Source organism: Schistocerca americana, chromosome 5 (assembly GCF_021461395.2).
Source record: "Schistocerca americana isolate TAMUIC-IGC-003095 chromosome 5, iqSchAmer2.1, whole genome shotgun sequence".
In the NCBI taxonomy this organism is placed as follows: domain Eukaryota; kingdom Metazoa; phylum Arthropoda; class Insecta; order Orthoptera; family Acrididae; genus Schistocerca; species Schistocerca americana.
Window position 1 is genome coordinate 551,136,298 of NC_060123.1, and position 27,642 is coordinate 551,163,939.

The following is a 27,642-nucleotide window of genomic DNA, read 5'->3' on the forward strand; positions in this document are numbered from 1 at the left end:
AAGTGGAAGCGGGTGAGAGCCAGTGATAATGAGAGACAGTCTATGACAACGACAACGAGGAGGAGAGAGTTAGTGACAGTGAGGAGTGACTGCAGCAGTAGAAGGAAGGAATGAGATCTTAGCAATAAGAGAGAGCTAGAGGGAGACAATGACAGTGAGAGGAGACAGTAGTAGTAGTAGGACAGAACAAGGGGGACTGTAGGTGTGACAGAGAGACACAAAGAGATGGTGACAATGCGTTGGTCTGAATGATTGACGTACAAAATAGCAGCGGTTGACGCCAAGAGTAATGATTTAGTTGGAGTGACAAGATTGGCTGGCTCACATGACGGTTCTACAGAAGGAATCGGTTCGCAAAAAACTATTAACGTCGTGTTAAAGTTTGTTTAGTGATGTGATTCCGTACGTTCACATCACGGATCAGTAACGGTAATTCGCGAAACGAATCGTGAGCAATATAAGTTGATATCCTCGCGTATCTCCCACGCCGCGAGAAAGACACTATTGGATTAATATCCGACGTACCTGGAGTTGGTGAATTGTACTGACTGGATGTGGGTGTGCCCTCATTAAATATAAATACAAGGTGTTTGTTTCAATGTGGGACAACTAATAATATAGAAAACGACCCATCGTACGAAAAAAATGTTGTAGGGGAAAAGTTAATGATAGAAAAGTGGGTATCTGTCTCTGCTACAAATGGCCACCTCCTAGCCACCCCTCCTGCGTAGGCGGGATCAGCTTCTTGTTTTCAAATGGGAACCGACATTTTTATTGCATACTCGGATTCTACGCCAAAAACTATGTATAGGTTACTCAAACCATAGTTTTTCATTCGTGGCAGATCACGTTGTAATCGACAAATATCGATTGTGCCTTTTTTGCAATTAAGAACCGACGCGTTTGATTCTATATGCCATTTACGATGCAAGTGTAAATCTTAGTGTTCTCACGGTTGATATTTATGTTCGAATTTTACTTTAGTGTTGCAGATTTGACTGTATGATACTACATGGTTGGCCGTTCCAATGCCTGGTTAGAAACTACGTTTAGCGTGATACAGGAACAACGACGTAGATCTTACCGTTTTCTGTTCCCATCAGGATGCTTGATACAGGTGAGTCCTCTTGCATCTCATCATTGGGAGGCGTCATTACGGTGAACGTGTGAATGTTCACACGATATGTGTGTATCCATGGCAGGTATACCTTTCCCTATTACTTCGCGGATATTTTACCCTATTTCTATGGTTGTAGGCTGTATTCCGCCAGTGGGCGCATAGCAGCTAGTGTGAGAGATACAGCGGCTGCAAGGAAACACCCAGTCACCCTGACAAGGCGGGGTTCGTGGATGACACCGAAATCAGGCGTTCCGATAGTTTAGGGATTCAACACAATCAGCCCCGTAGGGAACAGTGAACTACGTTACCAAATAAGTAGCTTATCTGCCAGAAATGTGGATGTCTAGCCGTATTATTTGTACTGTACAATCACCTTTGCAACAATCGAGTAACATTTGGACATCAATGTTAACTGTTAGAACACAGTAAATGAAATGTCGTCCGTTCTTAATTGGAAAAACAGCGTCATCTACCACGAATGGAAAAGATTGGTCTGAGTAAACCATTCGCTGTTTTTTTCTTTTTTTTTGCGCAGTATCCGAATATGCAATAAAAATGGGGTGTTTCCATTTGAAAATATAAAGCTGACCCCTCCCACGCAGTATTGTGGTTAGAAAGTGTCCACTTGTAACACAGGCAGACGTTCCGTTTATTAATATTAACTTTTCACCTAGAATTTTCTCTTTTTAGCACGATGCGTTGTTTTTGATGTATTTAGCAGTCTCGCGTTAAAACAAACATCCTGTGTAGCATGTGAAGAGTGGAGCCCTGTGGAATGCTTAATATAATGATATACTGAATTTCTATCAGATTTGTGTTACATTAGTCGGTACTGTAGCACTCTTTATCCCTTCCATAGTACACTATTTACTGTAGCAGCATTTGAAGCGGTTGCAGTGCCTTGTAAAATCTTGCGGTTCTTTTGAAAACAAGAACATTGTAGTATTATGCTTAAGTTAAAAGTTGCCCCAAGTCTCTGTCTTCGTTCTTGTAGAAGATTTGTGAAGTCGTATAAATCTGCTTTAAACATGACGAACGTGTCTATCAGTTCCTGTAGTGCCAGAGGCCATGCACAGTGGTAAATTCACTGCACAGGGACGTATAAAAATATGGAAACACCAAAAACACAAAACATTACCATGCCAATTACGATTTAGAAAAATCGTTGGCATTGAAAGCAGTTATCAGTCGTCTCGGGATGGATAAACATAGGTCTTGCATTGTTTTCAAGAAATTATAGGTGTACAAAATAGATATTTTCTGATACAGCAAGTTCTGAGAAACGGAGATAGGGAGACTGCCCCGGGTAAGAACACTGGGAAACGAGGAGGATCTAGTTGGAATGAAGGATGTACAGGGATAGCGAGAGCATAGAGGGACAAACGTAGTCATTACTGTCTTTTGAAACTGAAGATTTTCTTCTGTTCTTTAATACGCGTATAAAGAGGGAGATTATTCCAGAGACGGGTTCCTACTCCTGAAAAGGACTTTGAGAAAGTGGCTGAGCGATAGAGTGAAACAGAAACAACTTTCCCCTGATGAGAACGGGTGTTTCTGCCCCGTTGTTCAGACAAGAGCGTTAAGCTCGAGATGAGGTGCGTTGCTAAGACAGTAGAGAAGACAGAGGGCTTGGAAACCTCAGCACTTGTCTACACGCAGCCAGGATAACTGTGCATATGCCGCAGGCGTTAATAACCAGTTCAAGGTGCCGTGAGCTTTCATGAGAAAGACCTGGCAGAGTAACATTTCTGTAACCAATAGTTGGACATACAGGTGATTGTATAAATTTCTTTTCAAAGTCAAGATGGAGGAACTTTTTATATTTTTGTACGGCCTGGAGGAGATAGAAGATCCAGTATTAGAATCAGAATACAAAAGAGCTTTGGAAGACTTAACATCATATAATGTAGAAGGTATTGACAATATTCCATCAGAATTTCTAAAATCATTGTGGGAAGTGGCAACAAAACGGCTGTTCACGTTGGTGTGTGGAATGGATACGTCTGGCGATATACCATCTAACCTCCGGAAAAACGTCAGATTTCCCAAGATTGCAAGAGCCGACAAGTGCGAGAGTTATCACACAATCAGTTTGTCAGCTGATGTACCCAAGTTGCGGACAAGCATAATATACAGAAGAGAGGAAAAGAAAACTGAGCCCGTATTAGAAGACGATCAGTTTGGCTTTAGGAAAGGTAAAGGCACCAGAGAGCCAATTCCGACGATGCTGTTGATCATGCAAGCAAGACTGAAGGAAAATCAGGACACGTACATAGGATTTGTCGATCTGCAAAAAGTGTACGACAATGTTAAATGGTACAAGATGTTCGAAGTTCTTGAAAAATAAGGGTAAACTATACGGACAGAGGACTAATATACACTATGTACAAGGACCAAGAAGTAACAAAAAGACTGGAAGACCATTAACGAAGTGCTCGGATTAAAAGGGTATAAGGCGGGGATGTAACCTTTCGCCCCTAATGATCTACATCGAAGAGACGTTGACGGAAATAAAAGAAGTGTTCAAGAATATGGCTCTGAGCACTATGGGAGTTAACATCTATGGTCATCATTCCCCTAGAACTTAGAACTACTTAAACCTAACTAACCTAAGGACATCACACAACACCCAGTCATCACGAGGCAGAGAAAATCCCTGACCCCGCCGGGAATCGAACCTGGGAACCCGGGCGCGAGAAGCGAGAACGCTACCGCACGACCACGAGCTGCGGACGTTCAAGAATAGGATTACAATTTAGGGTGAAAGGATGTCAATGATAAGATTCGCTGGTGACATTGTTATCCTCAGTGAAAGTGAAGAATAATTACAGTAAGTGTTGAATGGAATGAACAGTCTAGAATATGCATTGACAGTAAATCAAAGAAAGGGAAAACAAATGAGAAGCTGCAGAGAGAGAACAGCGAGAAACTTAACATCAATATTGGTGGTCACAAAGTAGATGAAATTAAGGAACTGTGCTACCTAGGCAGCAACATAACCCATGACGGATAGAGCAGGGAGGACATAAAAAGCAGACTAGTACTGCCAAGAAGGGCATTCCTGGCCAAGAGAAGGGTACTGCTATCAAACATAGTACTTCATTTGATGCAAAACATTTCTGAGAATGCACATTTGGAGTACAGCATTGTACATTAGTGAAATATGGACTGTGGGAAATGTGGTACAGAAGAGAATAGAAGCTTTTGAAATGTGATGCTACAGGAGTATGTTGAAAATTAGATGGACTGATAACGTGTGGAATGAGGAGGCTCTCCGCAGAATCGGTAAGGAAAGGAATAATCGGAAAAAACTCTCAAGGAGAAGGGACAGGATTATAGAACATCTGTTAAGACTTCATGGAATAACTTTCATGATACGAGAAAGAGCTGTAGAGGGTATAAACAGTAAAGGAGGCCAGAGACTGGATTATAGCCATCAAGTAATTGAGTACACAGGTTGCAAGTGCTACTCTGAGATGAAAAGGTTGGCACAGGAAAGGAATTCTTGACGGGCCGCATCAAACTAGTCGGAAGACTGATGACAAACAAAAAGAGCGTGGATAGATGTTGATGTGTCCTTCAACATCGCAGTTGCGAGGTCATTCTAATTTGTGTTTTCATCTGTAAGTCCTAGACTTTTTGCTGACGGAGAGAAGTTGATATTTGTCTCATTTAGGATTCAAGATCGTAGTGATTCACGATATTTCGGTTTAACGAGCCTAGAATGACCAACCAGTAACCTCTTGAGTTTTGGATGGGCTGAGCTTTAACCCTATATTCTGTGCCAATTTCGACAGTGTACACAGGTCAGTAATAAAATTCTCAATAGCGATCTTCAGGTTTATTGATTTTCTACTTAGATACAACTAGCGATCATCAGTATACATGTGGTATTTGCAGTTGGACAAAACTGATGACACATGATAGACATACAACGAAAAGAGCATAGAACCCAATACCGAACCATGGGAGACGCCTGAGACTACCTGCCACCATTGTAACTTTGTGATGGCGCACATGACGGACATCTAACAAGACGTCAGGCACAAAAAATGGCTCTGAGCGGGGGTGACTTAACATCTGAGGTCATCAGTCCCCTAGAACTTAGAACTACTTAGACCTAACTAAAGACATCACATTCATCCATGCCCGAGGTAGGATTCGAACCTGCGACCGTAACAGTCGCGCAGTTCCAGACTAAAGCGCCTAGAACCGCTCGGCCACCGCAGCCGGCCGACAGGTACAAGCGAAACCTGCACTTGGCGAGAAATTTAGACTGCTAACTCTGGCAAGTAAAATGTCGAAGTCGGCAAAGACTTTGCTGAAGTCTAAGAAGTACATGACAGACTCCTCTCGTCAGTACATGGCGAAGTTTAGATTGTCTGTTAGCTTTAGTAAGACAGATATTGTGTTGCGATGTTTACGGAACCCTGACTTTGATCCTAAAGGTTTGGTGCGTCCTGTACCCGACGCAGCTGAGGCAAAGACGAGTGGAAAGGCAGTCCCTTTGTGTTTGTGTGTTTGTGTGTGTGTGTGTGTGTGTGTGTGTGTGTGTCCGCAGGCAGGGCAGGTCGGGGTACGGCGTGGGACCGCTTCTCCGCGCCGGGACAGGATCCCGGGCCGCGCAGATAGCATCTGCGGCGCGCTCAAGGCTCAGAGCTCAGAGCTCATGGCGCAGACCACGCATTACGCAGATACCATCGCGGCTGCTCGCAGCCTTATTTACATCTCTCGGCGGCAGGTGGATTGCCGCGGGTAACTGTAAACACACGGCGAGGCAGCGGGGTTGCAACGCGCCCACACGACTGTGCGGTACCAATTCCTTGCTACGAATCCATGTAACTGCCATACAATTAAAGCAATAATTATGTATAATCTCTGGACGGGCTGTAAGGAAGTGTAGCTTTGTCTGCTAATACAGGCTCCGGCAAAATTACCTCCTGTATTTCAAAATTTGTTAAAAACGAACGAACAAACAAAGAAAATACTTTTATGTGAGAACAATAAATGCTATGCCAATTTACATTATTTGGTTTTAAAAATTATATCCAGTAAATGGCGTCCTCCATCGTTGACAGACTGACTAAGCCTTCTCCGGAAGTTGTCGATGGCCCTTCGTGCGATTTCCGACAGAATGGGAGCCAGTTCCTGGCTGACAGCCTCCTTACATGCTTGCAGAGCTCTGGAACTATGTTTATATATTTGAACCTTTAAGTGTCACCAAAGAAAAAAGTCACACAAAGAAAAAAGTCACACGATGATAAGCCGGGTGACCTTCGGGGCGAGGCGATGCCTCCCGAAAAAGAGAGAAGACATAAAGGAAAAAATAGCTCAAATGATCTGGAAAACACCGAGAAGTGTGAGCTGTAGTTCAGTCTTGTTGGAAACGGACTTCTCCATGTTGATGGTCCCCAACAAACTGGTTTAACTTTGGTCGGAGGAACGTTTCTATCGCGTGACAGTAGCGATTTGGACCGACCATCACCTTCTAAAAAATACGGACCCCACATACCAAATTCAGCAACGGCGCACAAGCTATTGCACTATGGCTAAAAAGTGGTCGTTGTTGAAATTGCTGAGGCGTTTCTCCTACCTAGTAGCGGAAATTTTGTTTATTTACAATACCTGATAAGTGGAAGTGGGTCTCGTCAGAAGAAATGTGCACAGCTCGTGGTCTAGTGGCTAGCGTTGCTGCCTCTGGTTCCCGGGGTCCCGGGTTCGCTTCCGGAGCGAGTCGGGGATTTTCTCCACCCGGGGACTGCGTGTTTGTGTTGTCGTCATCATTTTCACCATTCCGGAAAGTGGCGGGACGGGACAGTGTAAAGACTGTTATCGCGCAGTTGAGCGCAACACAAACAAAATAATATCATCATCATCATCAGAAAAACAACAAGAAGAAGAAGAAATCAAAACAGGTCACAGGGAATGTTCTGAATTAATTTTAATTTCAAGAACCAACAGCCTCAATTGCACCATTTACCTAGAATTTACCTAGGTTTCAGTCGGGATAACCCAACCTTCTTCAGTATAGCAGTAACTACTGTTTGTCCATAGTGGACATCGTCAAACTAAAACTACAAATCCATAAATTATCGTCAGACTATAAAACTTATCTGAAATTGCCTCGGCCCCACTTCGCGACCGCGATGCGGCAGCCAAGAGTGCTGTACTGGAACTCCGCGAAATGTTGAAAATATTTAATGTTCTGAATGGTTTCCTCACACACAGGTTTGTGATTTTCAGAAATTCTCTTACTTAATTCTCGGATAACCACCATTTTCCATGCTTGCATATGAAGACCTCTGTGCAATATTCTTTCACTGCTATCAGACAATCCCAGAGCAGCTGTATATTTAAGTGCTGGACGCTTTGGACATTACTGGAGGGACATTCTCACACGCACCATGTTTTCTAGCGTTGTTACAGTCCGAGGTCGGCCAGTAGATTTTCTTTTCAGTACAGAACTTGATGCTCTAAAGTCTGGTATAGAAACTGGAGAAATTTTCTATCAGTAGTTTTCTATCAGCTACAAGATCATCTCGACCAAGTTTGAACTGAATGTAAAATACTCGCTGAGTAGTAATCACAGAACCACGTTCACGAATATACTCCTCCACGAAAAACGCACGATGCTCACATAGCTAAGCCATTGCGCCTAATGAAAATTACACGTTCGTCGCTAGCGATTGGTAACCCCTCCACACCAGTATTCCCACCACGACTCACACAGTGGTTCCTCCAAATTTTGGAGGTCTTTTTACCGGCCCCTGTATGTATACATCCAAAGTATTACGTAGATTCACAACAAACACGGAAAAAAATTACAGAAATAACAATGACCAAAAATATTACAGCTTAAGTGGCAGGGGGGGGGGGGGGAGACATCATCTGTGTGAAGATTTGGTTTAGTTAAAAAAGAGTGGAGAAGGCGAGAGAACTTTCCCTGAAATACGACAGTTGCGAACACCAAAAACATAAATTTTGAGACCAGGAAAGGTCATGAACACTGCTTTGTATGTGTGCGGAACGTGGACGACGGGGAAGATAAAATGAAGTGATTCGAAGATTTTTAAATCTGGCTTGTGGGTCCGCAGCTCGTGGTCGTGCGGTAGCGTTCTCGCTTCCCACGCCCGGGTTCCCAGGTTCGATTCCCGGCGGGGTCAGGCATTTTCTCTGCCTCGTGATGACTGGGTGTTGTGTGCTGTCCTTAGGTTAGCTAGGTTTAAGTAGTTCTAAGTTCTAGGGGACTGATGACCATAGATGTTAAGTCCCATAGTGCTCAGAGCCATTTGAACCATTTTTGTGGCTTGTGGGAAATTGTTCAAAATCAGATCAATCGAGCGAGTAAGGAAAAAAGATGTCTTCATATGTAGCCAATAAGCCACATAAAGAAAATTAGGGATTAAATGATAAAATTTGCCCAAAATTTCAGCCACGTCAAGTGCTTTAATGTCCATGAGCTTACGGCTGAGTGCTCCTCAACCATTGTCAAGTGGTGACTGTCGTTAGGTTGCTCCTTCCGTCTTTATACTGCCGTGCTACCGCCTGTGACGTTACTGGTGCCCACTCCTTGCACCATATAAGGTAATAAATCTTGGGAGTAGGAGCATGAGACAGCGGTTGGTCAATGACATGTAATAATACTGTACCAACAACTCTTATTCTGATATTGTTTTATTAGGCAACCAGTTTCGACGTTGCAATGACGTCATCATCAGGCCTGTCACATGAATAACATCAAGTAGCACTCGTGCATGTATAAGACAAGGCACACAAGACACGAATATTCGTATCTGGTTCCGTAGATATCCGAACTTCACGAGCGTGTGTGCACTTAACTTAAATGACAGGAACTGTGTGAAGAGCACATTGGTACAGTCGCAGATTCGAATCGTGCCTCGGGCATGGATGTGTGTGATGTCCTTAGGTTAGTTAGGTTTAAGTAGTTCTAAGTTCTAGGGGACTGATGATCTCAGAAGTTAAGTCCCATAGTGCTCAGAGCCATACGAACCATTTGAACCAAGAGCACATATGGTCATGAAGTTCAGATTCTTCGGAGTCAGATACGAATGTTAGTGCCTTGTATTATATATGCATGAGTGGTGCTTGGCGTCGTTCATGCGACAGACCTGTTGACGACGTGATTGGGAAACTGAGTTCCTAATAAAACAATATCAAATAGCGGTCGTTGGTAAAGTAAATAAGGTAATGTTTCGGTTACAGGATCGCCGCGTCCTCTTCAGTCTTCCGATGGTCGGGTCCCAAGCTGGTCATAGTTGCAGACGGACGTCTTTATTGAAAGTGTTGTCAGAAATGTTTATCTCGATCGCTTCTCTTATATCGCTATCTCAGGAATCATTTGTCCGTTTAATCGTAGATCTTTTGTTGAACGCAATTCCGTGCCTTTTTTCAAGCCACGTGTTGCTGACGCTGATCTCTCGCAATACCATAGGCGGTAACACCCCTCATGCTCTATATGGCGTCGTGTCAGGGTAGGGGTCGCCAATAGCCGTTCTCAAAATCCTTGCCGTTATTTTCTGATGCAAAAAAATAGTTCAAATGGCTCTGAGAATATGGGACCTAACATCTGAGGTCATCAGTCCCCTAGAGCTTAGAACTACTTAAACCTAACTAACCTAAGGACATCACACACATCCATGCCCGAGGCAGGATTCGAACCTGCGACCGTAGCGGTGGCGCGGTACAAGACTGTAGCCCCTAGAACCGCTCTGCCACTCTGGCCGGCTTTTCTGATGCAGACCGAGGACCTGTGCACGTCGTTAGACGCAGTTAAACAGTATTCGAGATTATTCGATTTACAACTCAGAGTACAAGTCGCCGTGTCTTCTGCGACGCCTAGTGTCTACGAAATCCGGAAAGGAATCCGTTGAATCCAACAGCGGACTCACGGCTGCCGAGGACGCTGCATCATCTCGGAGCGGAAGTCAATGAGACCCTAGTGCGGTGGTTTGCCGCGCGCTGGCGAGGTAGGCACGTCCCGTCGGTAACACGGCGTGTGTGTTTGATTCACACGCCAATTCGGGGAGTGCTCAATCCCTCCCGGATCACTGCCCATGTTGTGCCTCAGGTGGACTGCGATGTCGGATGCTGTGATGTGGTTCTGAATGCTGAACTTGGCCCGCCAGTACAGTAGTCCGTCAGACTCGCGCGACACTGGTGTTTCAGGGCAGCTTCTGCCCTGGACTGGAGCAGTGTTTGTGGAACGCTGGACTTCGTTGGATGCCGGACTTCTTTATCCTTTTCTACGGATCGCTGATCTTCTCGTGAGGCAGCAAGTGTAAAACCAACAGTAGAGCAATCTCACACACAAGATGTTACAATACCATAACCAGAGAATCGATATGAACGACACTGACAAGGGGAGACCACGACGTTTGGAACGCGGATTTACTGCAAACTTCGTACACTCCTAGTACTCCATGAGGACAACAAAATGTGTAAGCAATAGCGCGTACTTCTCAAGCGTTATTGAGAAAATCGCAAGATAATTTCGGTCGTCGAATATATATATCTGCGCGTGGCCATTTTAACCATGAAGCGGCTGCAGCCGAGTGGTGCCGGGACGATAGCTCAACGCGCTCGGTCAGAGGGTTAGCTACCCTCTGCAATAAAAAAACTGAGTGAACGGACCAACAAAGAACCTGAACGGCTGTCATCGGATGTCCACCACGAACAAATTCATCGACCAATATAGAGAAAAATGAGATTAAAAAAAAGCGTGTTCCATCAGAGCGTTAGCTACCCTTTATAATAAAAAAAACTGAGCGAACGGATCATAGACAAACTGAATAGGTGTCATTGGACGCCCGCCATGAACAAATTCAACGAACAATGTAGAACAAAGTGTTTTTTTTTTAAAAAAAATGGTGTTTAGCGTTCAAGCCGCTGGATCGCTGAATCGAGTTGAGTTCGTCAGATTTTTTTTATTTTCAACACAGTCATACAGTCATTTGATATAATGGGGAAAGTACGTGTAATCGGATGAAATTTTATTAAATTTACAATGTTATTTGGCAGTCTACTAATTTTTATTATCACAAATAATGTAATATTCATAACTATCGACTAGTAAACGACCAAATGCATAAAGTCCTACTGAAAATGTATGCTTGTCCGTGATTTGAGAAATCCCTTATACCTGGAAGGAGCCCGAAACGACTTGTTACCTCCAAGTTTTGACCGGCACAGACGGCTTTCGAAAGATGTACAAGTTGCAGGATGGTATTTTTCGTAAATACGTGGAAAACATAAAGTTAAACGGCACCAGCTCCATTGAATAAATGCTATGTTTTCGCATACGCAAGGTCTTTTGACGTTTTCTGTGGAAAAACAAACCTTGTTAACATTTTCAGAAACCTCTCTTTCAGACGACAGTTTGGAAACAAACCATGCATAACGCAGTATTTCCTTAAAAATCGGCGCTGATAATTGGTTATGCAGTATCGAGTGTATTTTAATAGCATCTTTAAAAAAAATAATTTGTTCTAAATTGTTCGCTGAATTTGTTCCGGGTGGACGTCCGATGACACCCGTTCAGTTTGTTCGTTCATCTGTTCGCTCAGTTTTTTTATTATAAAGGGAAGCTAACGCTGTAACCGAACACGCTGAGCTACCGTGCCGTCACCGCTCGTGTGCAGTCGCTTCATGGTTAACATGGCCACTCACAGATATACACTCCTGGAAATTGAAATAAGAACACCGTGAATTCATTGTCCCAGGAAGGGGAAACTTTATTGACACATTCCTGGGGTCAGATACATCACATGATCACACTGACAGAACCACAGGCACATAGACACAGGCAACAGAGCATGCACAATGTCGGCACTAGTACAGTGTATATCCACCTTTCGCAGCAATGCAGGCTGCTATTCTCCCATGGAGACGATCGTAGAGATGCTGGATGTAGTCCTGTGGAACGGCTTGCCATGCCATTTCCACCTGGCGCCTCAGTTGGACCAGCGTTCGTGCTGGACGTGCAGACCGCGTGAGACGACGCTTCATCCAGTCCCAAACATGCTCAATGGGGGACAGATCCGGAGATCTTGCTGGCCAGGGTAGTTGACTTACACCTTCTAGAGCACGTTGGGTGGCACGGGATACATGCGGACGTGCATTGTCCTGTTGGAACAGCAAGTTCCCTTGCCGGTCTAGGAATGGTAGAACGATGGGTTCGATGACGGTTTGGATGTACCGTGCACTATTCAGTGTCCCCTCGACGATCACCAGTGGTGTACGGCCAGTGTAGGAGATCGCTCCCCACACCATGATGTCGGGTGTTGGCCCTGTGTGCCTCGGTCGTATGCAGTCCTGATTGTGGCGCTCACCTGCACGGCGCCAAACACGCATACGACCATCATTGGCACCAAGGCAGAAGCGACTCTCATCGCTGAAGACGACACGTCTCCATTCGTCCCTCCATTCACGCCTGTCGCGACACCACTGGAGGCGGGCTGCACGATGTTGGGGCGTGAGCGGAAGACGGCCTAACGGTGTGCGGGACCGTAGCCCAGCTTCATGGAGACGGTTGCGAATGGTCCTCGCCGATACACCAGGAGCAACAGTGTCCCTAATTTGCTGGGAAGTGGCGGTGCGGTCCCCTACGGCACTGCGTAGGATCCTACGGTCTTGGCGTGCATCCGTGCGTCGCTGCGGTCCGGTCCCAGGTCGACGGGCACGTGCACCTTCCGCCGACCACTGGCGACAACATCGATGTGTGGAGACCTCACGCCCCACGTGTTAAGCAATTCGGCGGTACGTCCACCCGGCCTCCCGCATGCCCACTATACGCCCTCGCTCAAAGTCTGTCAACTGCACATACGGTTCACGTCCACGCTGTCGCGGCATGCTACCAGTGTTAAAGACTGCGATGGAGCTCCGTATGCCACGGCAAACTGGCTGACACTGACGGCGGCGGTGCACAAATGCTGCGCAGCTAGCGCCCTTCGACGGCCAACACCGCGGTTCCTGGTGTGTCTGCTGTGCCGTGCGTGTGATCATTGCTTGTACAGCCCTCTCGCAGTGTCCGGAGCAAGTATGGTGGGTCTGACACACCGGTGTCAATGTGTTCTTTTTTCCATTTCCAGGAGTGTATATTCGACGACCGATATTATCTTGCGATTTTCTCAGTAACGCTTGAGAAGTACGCGCTACTGCTTACACATTTTGTTGTCCTCATGGAGTACTACGAGTGTATGAAGTTTGCAGTAAATCCGCGTTCCAAATGTCGTGGCCTCCCCTTGTGAGCGCTCTAAGCTACTGAGGGTGGAGTATTTATATCGTCGAGGAGAGGCTTCGTTCTGCGACGTCATCCGTCATGACCGACTCGGTTCTGCTCTTCTCGAGTTGACAGCGCTCTACAGTTCCGCTAGATTTGCTTAACGAATTTGTTACATTAACTGTTCACTGTTTAGACAGACTCCTGCTAGACATTGCTGTGTCCTACCTGGTGTCTCTTACATAGCGGTATGAGGGTAACGAAGGCAGGTCGGTCTGTGCACTTCTAACCATTTCCTGCTGAGCTCGCACGAAGTCGCACACAAGAGTGTCGATGTTCTGTCTTCCTGACCGAGTTACGCTGTTGAAATGTTTGCGCTTCCCGGCTGGCGGCTGCCAATACTTCCGCGTGATTGAGCAACGCCGGTTGTTAGAAAATTTTATCCTCTCGTTTCCTTACTAATTTGTCGCTTAACGGCACAGTCTGTCCATTATAAAACTGTTCGCATCGACACAGGATTTAGCACATCACTGAGGTTCTGAGGCCTACAGCATCTTTCACAGGTCTTCTTAGGAGCCGGCTAGTCTTTCCGTTTACAGAGCCACAAAACAAGAAAAACGTAAGCTTCTTCGTGTCCTCATCGGGAGAGTTCTGCTTGCATGTGTTCGTTCGTTGTAGCCGTTTCAGTTCAATGCTTTCTGTAAGCAGTTTTCAGGTTTCCACCAGAAATTCGAAGTATCAAATGACCTGTGAAAGATTATGTAAGCTTCAGAATGCCAGAGCTGTAGAAGTGAATAAAGAGCGAGAGAGATTCGCGATTATTGTTACAGAACACTCAGAACTTCACAAGGTGTTTGCATGATCAACGGACAAGGAACTTATAAAACGACAGAACAAATGACAGACTTCAGAGATGCTGTTCAAAAAATGGTTCAGATAGCTCTAAGCACTATGGGACTTAACATCTCACGTCATCAGTCGCCTAGACGTAGAACTACTTAGACCTAACTAACCTAAGGGCATCACACACATCCATGCCGGAGGCAGGATTCGAACCTACGACCGTAGCTGCCGCGTGGTTCCGGACTGAAGCGCCTAGAACCGCTCGGTCACAACGGCCGGCTAGAGATGTTGTTCCTTCGACATTTTGTACATCTTCACATCCTCCTCACACCTGTCACCCTCGAGGCTGACGATCAGCTGAATGGGAACACGTTGGTGCTCGCCCTCCACGCTTGTTAGTCAGAAGGAAGGAAGAAAGATTACGGTTTAACGACCCGTCGACACCAAAATTATTAGAGACGGATCACAAAGTCGGAATATTTAAAGGATGAGAATGGAATCGCCCTGCCCCCTATCAAACAGACCGTACCGGTGTCTGTCTGGAGTAATTTAGGAAAATCACGGAAAACCTAAATCAGGATGGCCGGACGCGGATTTGATCCATCGTCCTTTCGAATGCGAGTCTTGCCCGCTAACCGCTGTGCATAGCCACGGAGGAACCGGTGTAAGTAGTATGAGTAAGAAGCGATCTTTTGTTTCGATGCGTGTTATGTCGGTACCGACGTCAAGTACTAGATAGAACCTCACCATCGTAAGGAATGTCAGAGCCTCGGTATCGGAATTATCGAATGGATTTGGGAAAATAATCTGTATCCGTTTAGCATACAGAAAACACAAGATATCAGTAAAAACTACATATCGCTTGCATATCAGATTTTAAAAAAATACGCCAATCATATTAAGCATACACCCACTACCCGGACATAGTGTTTATATAAAAGGCACTGAAAAAGTTTTCCTTTGAAGGGCGCTGCAGTCCATAAGCGGTAAGCCAATCAGGCAAAATTGCAATGAGCATTGGGGCCACCATCCCACCGACGAACCATGTTGAAGACACCAGTTTGGTAAAATGCTGTGTACTGCTGCGTGGAAAAGTCAGTAACTGCCTGCTGCACATCCTCATCCGTCAGGAATCGTCCATACTTCAAGAAAATTTCTTAAGAAACCGAGGGCGTGATAATCGCATGGGAAGAGATCAGGATTACAGGGCGGTTGCCCTAGTGGCTACCACCTGAATTGGCTAAGTTCTGCATTACGACATTTGCGCTATGGGGACGTGCGTTATTAGCGCGGAACTTGTCGCACCATTGCACAATGTTGGTTTTCGACAGAGATGCTGCCCTTTAGATATTGTTCATTCTCCGATGGATCACTGCCGGTGGTTGTCCTCCGGCGGCCAAGAGAAGAATAATGGTGCGTTGGTCCTCTTTAGGCGCCTTTGGTAATAACGTCACCACACTTCACGTTGCCGCATTTACAGCACGGCCGGCCGCTGTTACCGAGCGCTCTAAGCGCTTCAGTCCGGAACCGCGCGCCTGATACGGTCGCAGGTTCGAATCCTGCCTCGGCCATGGATGTGTGTGATGTCCTTAGGTAACTTAGGTTTAAATAGTTCTAAGTCTAGGGGACTAATTACATATGTTAAGTCCCACAGTGCTGAGAGCTATTTGAACCATTTTTCTTACAGCACGCACGACGGAAACAAACGGATGCTATACTGATCCCATACCTACATGCTGATGCTTATATACCAGCATCAGAGTCGCGCTACGTTCCATATACGCTGCAGCAATGCCGTCAAACGGAAACTTTTTGATCACCGTACATTATTCATCTTATTCTGTAATTGAATAATGTAAAAAACATTATTTTCAACTTTCCTTCGTATTTTAGATGAATGATTTTGTGTTAAAGAAAGCAGTGTTAATAAAGGTATGTGTATATAGCGTGTACTGTTTCTCCTGGGTGGACATGAATGTGAGATGTACAGATTGCATGTTTTATTGTATTGTATGAGTAACTTGCGAGTTTTATCAAGGAACAATATATTATGCCTATTCCATGGAACTGAGATTCTGTGTTTGAACTCTGACCTCTTTTGTCATTACTATTCTTCCTCTTGTTTTATCTGGACGCGAACCGTAAGGAGCGTTTAACGAAGATTCATCTTGCTGCATCAGCCAATGTAAGTTATTAACAAAACTGAAAATTGTGCCCGCGCTGAAATCATTTGTAATCCTAAACCTTGCTTGTCTAGAGTAGACATGGGTCTTCACAGAAATTCTTCATTGTTATGCGCCATCTTAAAAAATAATTAAGAGCTTTCTTTTCGCTCATCGTCGAGACGTGCCGCCGGTTAGAAAGTAAAACCTTTCTTTCAGGTACTACGAGCCTGGCGGCCGCTGCAAGTAATTTAATAAAATTCACTTCCAGATTTTCTCAAAGTTGCGAGATAACATCCCAGGCAGGAAGCCCTGGTCACAGGATTCTAGTTCTCGTACAAGATTTCATTTGCAAAAGCTACGCTTCTTATCTTATATTGCGATTCAAGACGAAACCATGATTTTGCGTTACAGAATTTATTGTTGTACAGTGAACGGACTGGTGAAGTATTCTCTGGTGCTATAAGCACACGACTTTAACTTGACGTCGACTAGGCATATACTGAGGAATATCTGTCGTGTTTTAATAGTTAAACAAATGAGTATTTACAATTCCGTAACCCCTGAGAACTAAGCTAGTTTACTGAGTGCTCATATGCTTCGGGCTAAATTAAACAACATATTACACGGTTAATAATATCCCTACATTAGTTATTTATCTTTTAGGCTGAGCCACTGCATTAATGTTTGTTTCTTTTTTTATATAAGTCACGGCTCATATTCATTCTATTACATCACACTGACAGTAAAGAAAAAGAGTCAAAACTGTTTTTATTTTATTACACTACAAGCGTAAAATTTATCCCAAGACCTGAATTTCATTTCTGCTTGGATTATATGTCTTTTCCTGCTTATGTTTGTACTTGATTTTATTCTTAAGATGGTTCATGCAAAAATTGCAAAATTTCGATATTTTGCTTCTATTTCAAACAAATCCTTTTGTGAAAAAATACATGTAAAATCCTATAATGTAGTCATTGCACTGAAACACTTGCGTTGATGCTTTTGTTCAAATGTTGTTAAAGTATCGATTCAGTTTTAGGTATAGCCATCAGTAACAAATACCGTATCGAATCTGGTATTGCGATGCCCCATTGCGTAGCACTACGGTAGGTATTTCTGCGTCTCGACCTGCCTTCATGGAACGGGAACACGTCGTCAAATTTTGTTATTTTGTAGCCATGCAAACGTCGAAGTGCCATCAAGTTGTCAGTCACCCATTGTAACAAACGATCGTATACCGTTTTTCGTTTGAAGCGATTTCTCTCTCCAGGCATTCTTGGTCTTCCGTTCCTGGGCGATCGGTGAAGCGATCAATCTTTTCTCGATGACAAGCTGCATCGGAATCAATAGCATTTTGACCTTTGACAACTCCATAACCTTAGATAGGCAGTATTTGAAAGTTCCTATCATTTCCCGGCCTCAACATTTATTCGCTGTGATGCCTTACGAGGAAATTGGTACATCTTGTGCGCGGTGAACGACGTCCCAGGTTCGGTCGGATTTTTGCCGGCGGCGTGAAATGTCGGCACATTATTTGTGTGGGTGGCATGGGTGATTAATTCTCTTCTTCCTTCTGTGACAGTATGACTCCACAAGTAGGTAATAATTTTTCGATTTTCCTTGACTAGACTGTAGTGTTATTTGCTGGTTATTTGCAGCTGTCTCGAATGAGCAGTTCGTGACTGGTCTATTGTCCCATCTGCTAGCTGTTTGTGTAACTGTATTAATATCACAGTACTATACGTGTCACTGTTCCAGGAACAAGAAAAACAGATGCGCCTGAATTTTCTGGGCAAAATATTGTGAAGGGAGTTTCGGAAATGTTCCTCGAACTATTGAAGATAGCCACGACCAATGCGTTTAAACGAGCGACTGCGTGCGCGTTATTTCTACACTGAAGGCTCCGACTGCAGCTACTGCCCATCTACAATGGTAACTTTGTCTTCTACAGCTTCAGGTGGGATCTAGTGTTTTTGTTGACTTGAACCATTCGATTTGTCACAATTTAAGAAAGAATATAGATGAATTTTAGGTAAAACTATGTGTTAGATCTTGTTAGTTTATCCCTATTCGTTAAAACGAATTCCTTTGTCTGGAATAATTAAGTATTCATTATTGCAATTAAAACACATGTGAGTTGGATTTTCAAAGTATGAACATAGTTAAAAATAGTGTCTTTGCGTATAAAAACAGTATGTTTAAGTAACATTCACACTGCATCTCTCTGAGCATATAATTTAAATTATTATCTGCTTATAATCCCATTACGAGTACGCATAGTACTTAGAGGTGAGCATCCGCGTTCCTTTCTGCCCATATTTCTTTCATTCTCCTCCTGTTGGCTTCCTTTCTCTCTTCAGACCACGTTGTCCCAGTCTTCCTCTTTTGCGTTTTCTCTTGGTCAACTTGCCATTTTTGAATATGTGACCTGAAGATTTCACGGTTTTGGTCACCTTCTGGAGTAATTGTTGTCACTTTCAAATCAGTTTTGATCCCATCAACTCATTTTACCGTGTCCGTTTTGGCTTTGCTCCTATTACAAAAAAAGTAGTGTCTCTAAGCATATTTGTGCATTATTTGATCTCTTGATTCCTTCCGAGTCGGTATTATTCGAGTATAAGTTCTAGGCATAGAATTTTTCTTACGACTTTGCGTTCCCTTTCTCAATGTTTTAAATATCTGTTTTCCTGCTCAAAGTAAGTATTATGGTCTATAGAGGCGTTCTGGTTTAATTATACATAATGTCTTAGTTTTGTGGACTGTTGCAGGTATTTCGATTAAGTCGGTATGCACTTTCCATCTTTTGGCAATTTTGGTGCATATTGTTGCATGTCTGCAAATGCTAGACAATCTATAGATAACTTGATTCTGCCTACAATAGTTGGCTGGTCAATTTGGAGGATTGATGTCTGTTTTCGCCATTCTTGTATGGCTTTCTCAAGGACATAGTTGAAAAGCAACGGAGACATCCCATGTCCTTCTCTTACTTCTGTTTTGACTTCAAAAGTATCTGAGAGTTCGCCATTAATGTAACCTTGGACTTCGTATTTGTCAGTGTCTATTTTACGAATGTTTTCAGATCTAGAGCTTGTTCTTTTAATGTCTGGAGGATTAATCCGCAGTCATCTGATTCATAGGCTTGTTTGAAACCAACGAATGTGCAGATTAAAATTTTGCTGTAATTTCTGTTTTGTCTAAAAATTAGCCTTAGGTACAGGATTTGCTCTGGACACCAACGACCTTGTCTAAATCCTGCCTGATATTCTCCAATCTTTGGTTCTAAAGTTGTTTCTGTGCTGTGTGGAGCACATAATGATCTATCAGGCATTGAATCTTGTACGCAACCAATATTACTGAAATTCTCGTGTAGTTATTTATATCTATTCTGTCCCCCTTCTTGTGTAACAGGAGAATTAACGCATTTTCCCAATCTTCTGGAATTTGTTCTATTTGCCAAATGTCTTGCATGATTTTTATGGTTTCTTTTGTGGTGTTTGAGCCTTCCGATTAAATTACTTTACATTATGTGTATGTGTTGGAACGAAACAGTATGGACGTGATGATTCGTTTTTCTGAAGTAAAATGTGTTTCTTCCCTTTACATTCTGTACTTTCATGGTGTGTTCTGTAATTTGACTTCGTTGCTATTCAGCGTCGTATAACCGCGCTCACTGATTTGTTTTTTGTGTCTGTTGTGTTTCATTCGAGCCAGTGTGGTTCTTTTTCACTATTGTATTACGAACGTAAACGTAATCTGAAGAGAGCTTCTTTCATATTTCATTTTGTTCAGTTAAGTAATGTTATCCCTAACTATTAGTCACATGATGTCTGCTGTAACCAATATGAGAGTACTTCAGAATGAATCGCAGATACGCTTAACGGTGAGGCAAATTTCACTGCATATTTGTGCTCTGTAGGATTTATTTTGTTGGTACACTGTACTGAGATCAGAATAGCAAAGTGATTGACACTGCAATATGCCTCCGGTAGCAACAGCTGTGCAGTTCCGTGCTCGGTATCTTCACACTGCAGACATTGCGATTAATTGGAATTGTTCGAAAGGTGATGCGAAATGCCGTTAATGAACTGTCTGCTGCTGGTTCCCTATTAGCTGGAAAATTAACCTCGCCTGCCAATCTTCTGTTCTATTGGCTGTTGTGGCATCAGCTTCCTCACATCTAGTGTGGGTTTCACAAGCTATATAAAAACATTGTGATGGAAGGCAACAGCGTAATGCTGCAGATTAGCAAACAGGCAGACCTGGTAGGTAATTCAAATATGTTCATTACAAAACACGTGAAATGTGAGTTGGCCTGTTAAGAGATCGATCCACTGACAATTAAAGAAATAATCTAACACGAAAACGTCTTGCTGCAGGTCAAGACGAAACACTAAAACTGTATCGAACATAAGAAATATCCCCTGCGGGTCTGGGGGTTAGAGTAGGCCCGAGGTATTCCTGCCTGTCATAAGAGGCCACTAAAAGGAGTTTCACACATTTCGGCCCTATGAATTAAGGTCCCATTCTATGGTTTGACCTGCCACTTTCAAAATTTTACAGACTTGCGGGCCATATGAGGAAGGACGCCTTATGTGGCGCACGAGTTATCCATAGTGCCCTTAGATTCGATCTCCTGACTCTCTTGTCATGGCTTTGCATCTCCACCTGCGATTCAACTATTTGGACGAGGACACTTTCCGGGCTATGTCATCTTCTTCCACTGTCTCCTGTCCTCTTTCGCCCCCATGACAATATTGGATTTCTCTGCGCCCAATATAGTGCAAGCTGTTACTGATTTGTTTGACTGATGGGGCTGTTAAGTGCTATACCCCCTACTTCACTCTCCTGACTCAAGCCCTCGTGAGTTCAACTCGATTTATAAACTGAAGGAAACACGTCACGGCATTCGCTTCATAACTGCTCTAGATTCGTCAGGCAATAGACCGAGCCGCTCGAACTGTCAACACAACTGACACTGCTAAGAGTATCCTACGATTTCCACATCGCTGGCAACGTATTATGCACAATGCTGATGACTACTTTGAAGGTCAATAAAACTTTGAAACACGTATCTATTTTGTACGAGCTGTAAATAAATAGTTTCCACTATTAAAGTTCCAACCCTCGTATAAGTTACACTGTCGTATAAGCGGCGTTAGCTGCGGTGACAGCTTAAACTAACAACTCTAAATAACAAATGTGGATTCGATAAGTCAGTTGTGATAGCCAGTGTTAGGCCAGTGTTAAGTAGTGAACGAGCGGACACGATGTTTCAAACTAATTGTGTTACAGATCACAGAGGAGAGCATCGCCTCTAAAGTGCTCAAGACACTCTACAGAATGTTTTTAAGAATAGAAGTGTGTGCAAAGTTAGTCCGGCACACCTCGGCTCCAGAACAAAACCAATGATGCGTGGAAGCCTGCTGCGACTTGGTTGACACGAAAAACGTGGATAACTCTTTTTCTGGAAAAGCATCAGGGTTAGGAGACTTGGTGTTATCAATGCGAACCTACCGTAAAACGACGAAGCGCTGAAATTCTCATGAAAGGTCAACACTACCCGCCTCTGAGGTCGTTAAAGCACGATTGTGCTGCGGTACTCGACCCGGAAGTAAGCCGGTTCGAATCCTGGAAGTAGAAAATTTTTTTACTGCCAGTATTTGGCCGACGAGGGGAGGAGAGATGATGGCGTAAGGTTTCTAACCACCAAACTTCGCGCTAATGTCTTGGTTTAAATACCAAACCTCTCACCAGTGTCTCACGAAGTGAGGGCGTGTGACATTGTTGACGGTGATCCTCTGGATAGGCTCGTCGGCCTCCTTGGTGCCATTCGCGTCGAGTAGGCTATGTGGCGGCACCAGATTTCACCCTCTCGCTTGTTTCATCATCATCATAATCATCATACAACACCAACATTATATTACACTCCACACACACACAAACACACACACACACACACACACACACACACACAATACATACATGTAGCATTAAAAATATTGTAATGGAGTATGTTGTAAATAAATAAGAATAAAAAAAGGGTCAACACTTTGAGGACATAACAGAAATTCGAGCTTATGTGAGGTATGACTAGAACAACATCCCAAAGAAGGATTCTTCTGACAGTTTTACATAGTTCTATGAACATTCTGTCCGATGAACTCAAGTGCAGATAGACTGTGTAGAACACCTGCAGCATTAAAACCACCTTCTTAGCTTTTTTCTATTTTACACTACTGGCCGTTAAAATTGCTACACCACGAAGATGACGTGCTACAGACGAGAAATTTAACCGACAGGAAGAAGATGCTGTGATATGCAAATGATTAGCTTTCCAGAGCATTCACACAAGGTTGGCGCCGGTGGCGACACTTACAACCTGCTGACATGAGGAAAGTTTCCAACCGATTTCTCATACACAAACAGCAGTTGAGCGGCGTTGTCTGGTGAAACGTTGTTGTGATGCCTCGTGTAAGGACGACAAATGCGTACCATCACGTTTCTGACTTTGATAAAGGTCGGATTGTAGCCTATCGCGATTGCGGTTTATCGTATCACGACATTGCTGCTCGTGTTGGTCGCAATCCAATGACTGTTAGCAGAATATGGAATCGGTCAGTTCAGGAAGGTAATACGGAACGCCGTGCAGGATCCCAACGGCCTCGTATCACTAGCAGTCGAGATGACAGGCATCTTATCCGCATGGCTGTAAAGGATCGTGCAGCCACGTCTCGATCCCTGAGTCGACAGATGGGGACGTTTACAAGACAACAACCATCTGCACGAACAGTTCGACGACGTTTGCAGCAGCATGGACTATCTGCTCGAGACCATGGCTGCGGTTACCCATGACGCTGACTCACAGACAGGAGCGCCTGCAATGGTATACTCAACGACAAACCTGGGTGCACGAATGGCCAAACGTCATTTCTTCGGATGAATCCAGGTTCTGTTTACAGCATCATGATGGTCGCATCCGTGTTTGGCGACATCGCGGTGAACGCACATTGGAAGCGTGTATTCGTCATCGCCATACTTGCGTATCACCCCGCGTGATGGTATGGGGTGCCATTGGTTACACGTCTCGATCACTTCTTGTTCGCACTGATGACACTTCGAACATTTGACGTTGCATTTCAGATGTGTTACGACACGTGGCTCTAACTTTTATTCGAACCCTGTGAAACTGTACATTTCAGCAGGATAATGCGCGACCGCATGTTGCAGGTCCTGTACGGGCATTTCTGGATACAGAAAATGTTCGACTGCTGCCCTGGCCAGACATTCTCCAGATCTCTCGCCAATTGAAAACGCCTGGTCAATCGTGGCCGAGCATCTGGCTCGTCACAATACGCCAGTCACTACACTTGATGAACTGTGGTATCGTGTTGAAGCTGCATGGGCAGCTGTACCTGTAGACGCCATCCAAGCTCTGTTTGACTCAATGCCCAGGCGTATCAAGGCCGTTATTGCGGTCAGAGGTGGTTGTTCTGGATACTGATTTCTCATGATCTATGCACCCAAATTACGTGAAAATATAATCACATATCAATTCTAGTATAATATATTTGTCCAATGAATACCCAATTATCATCAGCATTTCTTCTTTGTGTAGTAATTTTAATGGCCAGTAGTGTATATTAATCCAGTCTCGATACTTTTCTGACAAGTGGCGTAGTCTTGTGAAACTGTATGGTTCTTTTTAAAACAGTCTGCATTCTACAACACGTAAACTCAAATCTCAAACCTTATAATTGTTCGCATATAGAATTTAGACAGCAAAGAACAGCAAAGTGCTCTGAAAACTTTGATTCAGTGCATGACAGACATTATAGCTGCCTCTCTGTGTTATGACATTACGGCTATTATGATCAGTACCGCAGAGTACAATTTACGGACGGGCCGTATACCTCGTTGGTGACGTCAGAGTGGTCAGTCAGCGCGGACTGCCCGGAGGCGCAGCAGGCCGGAATGGTTTTGCGTCTGTAGTGGTGAGGCGGGCGGACGTTTAGCGAAACACCTCGGCGGCAGGTGGTTATTACCGGCCATAGTTATACATTATTACCCGCTGCCCCGCGCCGGCCAGCACCCAGGGCGATAATATCGAGCCCCCTCCACCCTCCCCCACCCTTCGACCCTGCCAGAAATTGGCCGCCGTCTGCCCGCCTTATCTGACTGCTGACCCATCTCCGAACACCACGCCCACAGGCTAAGGTCCAGCAGAGACGCGGCGTTTCTGTAGGGCGCTGACTACAGAGGACCCTCCCATTCATGATATGCTAGTGAACTAAACAGTAACAGAACCATGAATTTGATTTGTCGCATCCTCTGCGCCGTATGTCGTGCTTGTAGCAGTTATAGCCGCAGATTGACGTGTGTACGTCACCTGTTCGATTCCAGTTACCTGCAATTTATGATTCAATGTTTGTTGAGTTTTGATATCTTCTAGGGTTTAGTTAATTATTGCGTATTTTAATTTGCTACAAGACTGAATGTGCACAGTGTAACATACACTATGTGATCAAAAGTATCCGGACACCTGGCTGAAAATGACTTACAAGTACGTGGCGCCCTCGATCGGTAATGCTGGAATTCAGCATGGTGTTGGCGCCTAGGACCGCTAGACCACCGCGGCCGGCCAAGTTTTCTCACCTCCCGCCTAACTGTCATAGTATTTGCAGTGGATCCTGATGCAATTTGGAATTCCTGTGTGATTGTCTGTATAAATGTCAGCCTATTACACATTACGACTCTCTTCAACTGTCAGCAGTCTCTGTGAGTGTATTCAACGACGAACTTGGGTGCACGAATGGCAAAACGTCAGTTTTCGGATGAATCCAGGTTCCGTTTACAGCATCACGATGGTCGCATACGTGTTTGGCGACATCGCGGAGAACGCACATTGGAAGCGTGTATTCGTCATCGCCATATTGGCGTATCACCCGGCGTGATGGTATGGGGTGCCACTGGTTACACGTCTCGGTCACCTCTTGTTCGCATTGATGGCACTCTGAACAGTGGACGTTATATTTCAGATGTGTTACAACCCGTGGCTCTACCCTTCATTCGACCCCTGCAAAACCCCACATTTCAGCAGGATAATGCACGACCGGCCTTTCTGGATACAGAAAATGTTCGATTGCTGCCCTGGCCAGCACATTCTCCACATCTCTCACCAATTGAAAACGTCTGGTCAATGGCGGCCGAGCAACTGGCTCCTCACAATACGCCAGTCACTACTCTCTATGACGTGTGGATTCGTGTTGAAGCTGCATGGGCAGATGTACCTGTAGACGCCATCCAAGCTCTGTTTGATTCAATGCCCAAGCGTATCAAGGCCGATATTACGGCCACAGGTGGTTGTTCTGGATACTGATTTCTCAGGATCTATTTACCCAGATTGCGTGAAAATGTAATCACATGTCAGTTCTAGTATAATATATTTGTCCAATGAATACCCGTTTATCATCTGCATTTCTTCTTGGTGTAGCAATTTTAATGGCCAGTAGTATTCAAGACGGTCCAACCGTAGAACCTTCCTGGTCCTCTCGCGTCTTTTCCCTCAATCTCATACTCCAACCTGATGCTGAAAAAGGCAAGAAATGGAGAGGCGAGTAGATCGGGAACTGTCGTAGAATTGTGGACACATGTATCAACTCAAATTGTAAATCTTGCATGTAAATTGTTCAGAGGAAAGGAAATACCAAGAGCGTGAAGTACATCTATAAAAAAGGATCTAAGCAATGAAAGGGGGACATAAACAGTAAATTTGAATAACTGAACTGGTATTTAATATTTGAGTAACAGGTTCTTTGTTCAAGAAATGTTGTTCAAAATTGTCCATGAATATCTGAGCCAAAATTGGACCAAGAGGGGACCTCATAGCAAAGCCATCTAACTATACGGAGTCCATTGAAAATGGAAATAATTTTGTGCTTCCGTTTGGATGCTAAAGACCATGATTTTTACCTTCTTCCATTGTCGCCCTACATCCAATTCTGCTACTGCACCACTCCATCGCTACTAGCAACCGTCAAACTGTATAATGGGAGTTTCGAAACACCAGGTTTATTGAACACTGCTGATACGAAAATGTATATGTCTGGGATGATTATCAAGTTTCTACTAACTTGCTATGTTTCCGCGATATGAGTGCAATAAAGATATGTTAAGGCAACTATTTACTGTCAAATTCAGTTGAAGTTTGTAATGTGTGCTAACACAGATTATAGACGATATTGCCACTACTTGTTATGAGCCATCTGTTAACGGTAGCTTGGAAACGCAATGCTCAACAAAAGAAAAACACATCACTTATTATTACCGTAACTCTCTTTGCACCCGCAAGAACCTACTTGCTCCAGTGCTATGAAACCAAAAGCAGTCAGCACTGTGCCTGAGTACCGAACATCTGACTTTCTTCAGTATGCTGATTGTAATTAAAAATCATCAACAAACTGTCAGTTTTAATCTAGTTGGAAGCTTCATGTCAGCGTACGCTCCGCTGCAGAGTGAAAAACTCATTCTGGAAACAGCCCCCAGCCTGTGGCTAAGCCATGTTTGCTCATCATTTCTTGCAAGGATGGTACCTCCGCAAGGTTTGCATGAAAATTTCTGTGAAGTTTGGAAGATAGGAGACGAGGCACTAGCGGAAGTGAAACTGAGGGGACTGGTCGTTAGTCGTGTTTGGGTAGCTTTGTTGGTCAAGCACTTCTCTACGATAGGCAATGGTTTGAGCCCAGGTCCGGTACACGATTTTAATCTGCCAGGGTGTCACGAAAAGTGCGTCGTTAGAATTCAGACATTCCTCCGACGAACGAGGTGGTACACTGTTAAAGCATTCTGAAAGATTGTGGACCTAATTTATGTTTTCATTCATTTCAATGGCCACTGCGGACCTCTTTCCCAAATCTGAGACTGTCCTCCGTCATTAGTGACCTCTTCCTCAACGGGACGTAAGACCATAATCTTTCTCCCCTCCTTCTTACATTCCTTTATTCACCACCGAATAAGTTTTCGTAGCCAAACCTCGCCCGATATGACAAGAAAGAGAAACGGAAAAATTCTGCTTCATTCACATCAGCATATTTTTAAGTAAGTTACATCACATATTCTTTAGGAGGGACGTTCATGAAATTGACAGAAAATGTCAATTTTCAATTTATTTTTCATTTATTCGTAGAACTCATGAAAAATAAATTCCTAGCACTTCAATAATGAAGTCTTTTCGAAGTGGCCCAAAAATAATTAAATATGTGACGTGACCTTCCTGCGAA